This window comes from Ischnura elegans, chromosome 7, assembly GCF_921293095.1.
Source record: "Ischnura elegans chromosome 7, ioIscEleg1.1, whole genome shotgun sequence".
Lineage (NCBI taxonomy): Eukaryota > Metazoa > Arthropoda > Insecta > Odonata > Coenagrionidae > Ischnura > Ischnura elegans.
The window spans coordinates 83,195,505-83,202,649 of NC_060252.1; positions in this window are offsets into that span (position 1 = coordinate 83,195,505).

The following is a 7,145-nucleotide window of genomic DNA, read 5'->3' on the forward strand; positions in this document are numbered from 1 at the left end:
CCGGAGATGCCGCGAAGATCTTCTGGCCAGTCTTTGAGTTTGTCGCGGAAACATATGCTGGAATAGGGCTTACGGAATTATGAATAAAACTCCACTTACTGTTTGAAGATGGGTTGTTAAAAATTACATTTAGTCAAATACATTCATGTCAGAGTTAGTGAGAAATTGTTCACCGCAATGTTATTTTGTCTTCTGTGGAATCTCTACACTGCTAATATGTGAAAAATTCTTTTTTTGGGCTGTATCATACACTGTTTAATAAAACGTTGCCTTTTTAGTTCTAAAGCCCCGTGATTATTTTAAACGGATCTTGATGAATGAGAGCGAAAATACTTTCAAAGCGATGGGGGATTCTAGCGGTGATGAAACGGTGGAAAGAATGCTGAGGTGAACTTAGAGGGATGTGTGGAGAGAATTTCATGGTGAGCACTGGTATGAAGGGGCTGCAATAATTTGAAACAAGTCAGTCCTCAAGATGCCAAAGGGAAGAAATTTTTAACCAGTAAATGGGTATTCAAAATTAAAGAAGACGGGAGATACAAGGCTAGATTAGTAGTTAGAGGCTGCGAGCAAGAGAGAGGAATTGACTATGAAGAAACCTTCAGCCCAGTGGTGAATACAACATCACTGAGGATACTGTTTGCCATTGCAGCTAAAAATAATTACAAAATGAAGGCATTTGATATTAAAACAGCTTTCCTTTATGGAGAACTAGAAGAAGAAATTTACATGCATGTGCCAGAGGGTTTTAGTGTCAAAAATAAAATTTGTCGTTTAGAAAAATCCTTATATGGATTAAAACAAGCACCCTTGAAATGGAATCAAAGGTTGAAGAAGTTTTTACTGAACAGAGGGCTTTTTCAGTTGAAATCAGAGCAGTGTGTATTCAGAAATGAGAACAGAACTCTGTATTTAGCTGTGTATGTGGATGATGGGATCATGATAGGAGAAAATTAATCTGATTTAGACAATTTATTAGATAGTTTGGGAAAGGAGTTTTAAACAAAGACAAGAAATAATCCAAAGGTTTTAATTGTCATAGAGGTAACAAAAACTAAGGACTCTATTTTCCTATCTCAGAAGGGGTTTACAGATTATATATTAGATAAATTCGAGATGAAAAATACCAAGGGAGCTGATACACTACCTCTTCAAATTGGGAAAAATTTTGATGAGCACGAAGAAAGGGATAAAAGTGTTCTCAAGTTTCCTTATAAAGAAGTGGTTAGTAGTCTTTTATATTTGACGAATAAAACAAGAGCTGACATGACTTTTGCAGTCAACTATGAAAGCAGAAGTCAAGAAAATCCAACAAAAACAGACATTGAAAATGTAAAAAGAACATTGAAGTATTTAAAGAATACAGAGAACCTGGGTATTCGGAACGAAAGAAGATCAAACTTGACTCTGACTGCTTATACTGACTCTGACTATGCAGGTGACTTAAAGACTAGGAAGAGCACAAGTGAATACGTCCTGATGTTCTGTGGAGGTCTAGTAGCCAGGTGGTCACGTAAACAACAAATTGTGGCTCTCTCCACTACAGAGGCAGAATATATTGCAGCAGCTGACTGTGTGAAGGAAGTCATATATGCAAAAACATTTATTGAAGAATTGGTTGGTAAAGAATTGAGTGTAAGTTTACATCTGGATAATCAAAGCACTATTCGACTAATTGAGACCGGACAGCTAAATAGACGAAGCAAGCACATTGATGTAAGATATCATTTCATTTCTGAAAAGGTATCACAAAAAGTAGTGACTTTAAATTACTGTCCAACACAATATCAGTTAGCTGATATATTTACCAAGCCCCTCAATAGTATCAAGTTTCATGCACATAAAAACTTATTACTGTCAAGTAATTGAAGGAATTTTAATTTTTGATAAAAGGTAAATGTGAGATTATTTTTTGCTGTATAATGATTATAATTATATGAATTAATTCTGTGATGTAATTTTCAAGAAAAGTTTTATGTTGTTGAATGATGTAATTTGTTTTCTGTGGTTTCTAAAGAAAAAAATTAAGAGAGAGTGTTAAATATTGTATCTAAGAGATCTAATCTGTTTACTATTTACTGTGTTGAGTTGAAGTAAAATAATATTGTCCTATGCGTTGTGTGAAGTTATTAGTAAAATACTTAAAGAATCAGTGGAAGTTTCAACAAATTCCACAAAATAGAAAAGAACTATTCATCCAGGAAAGAACACCAGCAAAATATATATAATAAATAGGTGCGGCTTTTGGCGAATCAGCTAATACCTTTAGACTTTAAATAAATACACGGTGACGTAAAATATTGTTTTCATTACTTATATTGTCATCAAAAATGATTTCTCGTATAATCGTAAAGATAGAGAGGCAATTCAGCTCATTCATTCCATAATTATCAAAATAAAAATAACATTGGACACTGCGCAACATTCTTCAAAATCAGTATCCGCCGTAATAATATGGTGATCTTAAATGGTATTTACCACTCACACAACATGATAATCCACAAAACAAACAAATATTTCATCCACCCTCCTCTACGTGGACAGAACTCAGCTCACTACAATGGAATACAGCATAGGGAATAAACTTAGCGCATATTCTACCGCAGGCCAGCAGACGGCATATCTGGCGCGGCAACAATACTTTCGTTTACCTAGGCAACCAGAAAACGTAGCCGTACGGTGACATTTTATCAATTGGATTTTCCAAGCGATAGAGAGCGGATGCGATAGCATATTGTGGTGCTATAAACGAAGTTTACACGCACTGTTTACAGTATCAAACAGCTACAGTGAGTAATACATCAATCACTTGAGTCGCAGAGGAATAAAATAGTCATCTTGCAGGCGTTTGCAGCCAGCAACAGCCGGCGGAGTTCCGTCTTCGGCCAGCAGAGTTGGAAAAGAACTCGCGCAAATACGAGATTCCACTTATATCCTGAAGTTGAATCTCATTATCGATTCCATTCAGTGGATTTGGCGTTGTAACTAAACAGCAGATCTCGCCATCCATATTTTCCGGCTTGTACATCATGGAACGGATTTTAAAGAGATGTGCATCGAGCATCCTTGGAAGTGTGATGGGTAACAGCCTGGAGGAGAGGCTGGATAAAGAGTATATCGTCCACCTGGAGCACATTCAACCGAATTTGATTAAAATTCCCAACGAGCTTCGAACCCAGGCAGAAAAATGGTTGATTTATCTAGTCGGAGTGACTCCCAAGACCCTGGACGAAAAGGAGAGGCGAAACATCCACCTGTCCGTTCTCCTCAATGACATGGCATCCGGAACACTCACGGGGATACACAAGCTCACGAATCCCCCAAGGCCAGGGGAGCCAATGCCTCCGTGTCCGAAAATATACTTCGACGACACCGAAGAGAAATTGCTGGCCGCGGAAGTCGTTGAAGAAGACCTGAGCGACGATTTGTGCTCAGAACTCAACGAAGCGGAAGGTGATGGTGCAATTTCGGCCAAAGGAGAACGTGTTCAACACCATCCAGTGACACAAACTCCTGTGGTCGCTAGTGAAACCTCGCCTGGTGACAAAAACCGTCTTCCCATGACGGATGATGAGAAAAGAGAAGGACAACCCCATAGAAGTGGTAACACCGACATTCGTCCAGATGCCGAAATTGATGGAGCAAATTCGGCCAAAAGAGGACGTGTTCAAGACCATCCAGAAACTTTGGATAAGGGAAAGGCTCACAAAAATGGGAAACTTATGGGAGATGTCGCAAATGAAGGCACTTATTACGACAACTATCGATATCATCCATCTGAGAGTAAAATCATTGGAAGGAAAAATGCAACTGGTGTCAAGAATCATTCCTTTCATGGGAACAGTAACGGTATTAATGCACACCACTTCTCACCAGAGCAATTTCATGACTTGGAATATTCTGTTATGCCGCCTAAGAAACAAATACTGTGCCATAACATTCAAACGGGATGCAATGACGCTTTTGGCCATGGTGAAGGTGATTCATTAAAGCCAATGTATATCCCATCAGAACCAGTTGACGCCAACAACCTTCCTCATATGTTGGCTGAAGACGATAGAAAGAAATGGGACAATAGAATGGACCGCGAGAAACCATGTCAACATACAGAAGGTGATTATATCAATAAAAACTTCATTCCATCACAAAATACCAGAGCCTCCAACCATACTCTTGAGCCGGCTGAGAGGATGGAATACAGGACCCACAGAATGGATCGCAAGAACCCTCATCTTCACAACGAAGGTGTCGTATTAAACGAAAACAACGTTCCATCGCAACAACGTAGAGCCTTCCACGATCCTTATGAGCCAGCTGAGCAGATGAAATTCTGTACCCACGGATTGGACGCGAAGAATAATCGCTTCAAAGCTGAAAATGACTTCCGGCATCCATGCCAACATGGACCTACAGAAGAACGGGAACAACGGAAAGGTGCGATGCCTGGTGTCAGATTTGCAACTTATACACCACCACCGAAGCGACCCGCACAAAATCTGGGAATCTCAGAAATGCCGTTGGATTATCTCCTGGAGCTAGTGGACCGGGCTTGGAGAGGCGAGGATATTGAGGAAGTTGAGATACTCCTGGAAAGCGTTTACGAGGATATGAGGGAGGAGCCAGAAAATGAATGGCTGTGGGAACAGCCCGACCCCCTAATAATAAGAGAGGCCCTACTACACAGGTTGACGCAGACAATCATCAACGAAATGAGGCGACAGGAGCATAAAAAGCTCCACCCGCAACAGACGACCCCATCCCGCCAATACTTCGGCCAGACTTCACCTGGATGCAAGTGTTCCTGCCACTCTAACTACCAAATGCATTCATCCCAAAATGTAAGTACATAACTCAAATTATATTAAAATACCTTTGCCGAGGGTAAAGGGTTTGTTTCCTCTGAGTTACTTACTAAATATGCACAAGAGCGGGAATCGATTTCTCTTCTTGAGGCCGATATTGAAACGGCGAAAATCCAGATGCCGCGGTGGATCTGATAGGCTGCCTATGCTATTTTTTCATGCTGTTTCTTTCGTATGGGATAAGTATTTACGTGAATCTCACGAACAATGAAATCCACTTCTATGAGTCTTTCGCATGTCTTAACCTTCTTCTAATCATAGGTCATGAATAAGCATTGTTCATTTATTAAATCTTCAATATTTGTGTGAATACTCCACATAAAAAGAAAATAGATCACAAAAACATGTGAATGACCCCATTCAAAACTTAATTCTATAAGCACATAAAAAGGCGTAGCCAGAACGATAAGTTTGGGGGGCACGAACAGAGGGGGTTATGGGGGTTTAACTCTCCTCTGTGAATTATATGAGGACTTTTATCTCTAGTAATCGCATTTTATGCTATTTTGACACTTAAAATTACACAATTAATCGGTCGTCGGAAAGTTGCTTGGCTAAAACATACTGGTGGAGTACAATGTGTTTGAGGGTTTTAGGTGAACTCTTCGAAGGATACAACGCACCGGCGCCGGGAAAAAAGCCAGTAGCTAAATCGCCCAGACACCCGGGAGGGGAAGGAAGGGAAGGAAAAAGGATAGAGGTGCCGCCACGATGGGAGCCCGCCGAAAACTCTGGGAAGGGTAAGGTTCGGAAGGGCCGGGACGAGGGAAAAACACCCCAACGCTATAGAAGCGAAGGAGGCCCTACTATTAGCGAAACCAAGCATAAGCAATTAATGTTCTTGCGATTCTAGTGGATTTTCCTATGAGGAAGAAAAATCCATCGATCGAATCGCTAGATATTGGTGGAGAACAATAAATTTGTCTTATAGGTCAATATTGTTCTGCTTAAATGAATTGTCTTAGGGGGTGCGTGTCCCCCCGCGCCCCCCTGGTTAAGCCACTGACCTCTTTTGATATCAGCTACACATTATCCATAACGAACGCTTCCTTTTTCATCGCAGATGACTCGTATGGATTACGGCGATGCATGGGAAGGAGGAGAAAGAGCACATCATTCCCGCACCCATTGCCGTAAACACAACAAACCATCCATGGAGGAAACGAACCAGTCACAACGCAGAACTGGACATCTGGAAGGAATGGTAGCTGGTGAAACACAGCCGCGAGGAAGACAGCGAAGAGGTACAGCAGATATGGCTGCCTATCTGCAAGACTACGAAGAAATGGAACGCGATTTAAAAATTCTCGAGAAGAGGAGGAAATCTATGATAACGGCATACAATGAAGGGCTGCAGAAAATATCCAACCCAAATTTTCCACTCCAAAGTGTATGGATGCCACTTCGCAGCGACCTGGATGACATCACGCGCGAGATAGATATGTTAAAATTAGAACTATCTCAATTGGATCAATATTATGGAATGGATATCAAAAAAGATATTCACTCTTGTCAACCTGTGATTGTACACAAACCTGTGATTGTGACACAAACTCCTGTCGTCGCTAGTGAAACCTCGCCTTGTGACAAAAACCGTCTTCCCATGCCGAATGAAAAGGAAAGAGAAGGACACCACCATAGAAGGGGTAACACCAACGTACGCCCAGATGCCGAAGGTGAGGTAAAAAATTCAATCTATTCCAAACCCGTGAACAGTGGAACATTTAATCATTCTGACGTGCCAACTGAACAGGAAACAAAAGGAAGGAATGAGGGTGATTGTCGCAAAAGTGCGAGCCACAAAGAAAAAGATAATTTGATAAAGGGAAAAAGCCTGGAAGAAGTAACAGATTACATTAATACTACTGTCAGCGTTGAATGTGAGGTGGTAAATTCTCAGCATTCCCCGCCAAAAAATCCTGGCGCTACATATCATTCTTGCGTGCCTACCGAACGGAAGACAGAAACTTTGGATAGGGGAAAGAATCACAAAAATGGGAACATTAGGGGAAGTGTCGAAAATGACGGGATTTATTACGGAAACTGTCGAGATCTTCCAATTGATAGTAAAATAATTGGAAGGAAAAACGCAACTGGTGTCGAGAATCATTCCTTTCATGGGAACGGTAACGGTGTTAATGCACACCACTTCTCACCAGAGCAATTTCATAACTTGGAATATTCTGTTATGAAGCCTAAGAAACAAATATTGTGCCATAACATTAAAACGGGATGCAATGACGCTTTCGGCCGTGGTGAAGGTGATTCATTAAAGCCAATGTA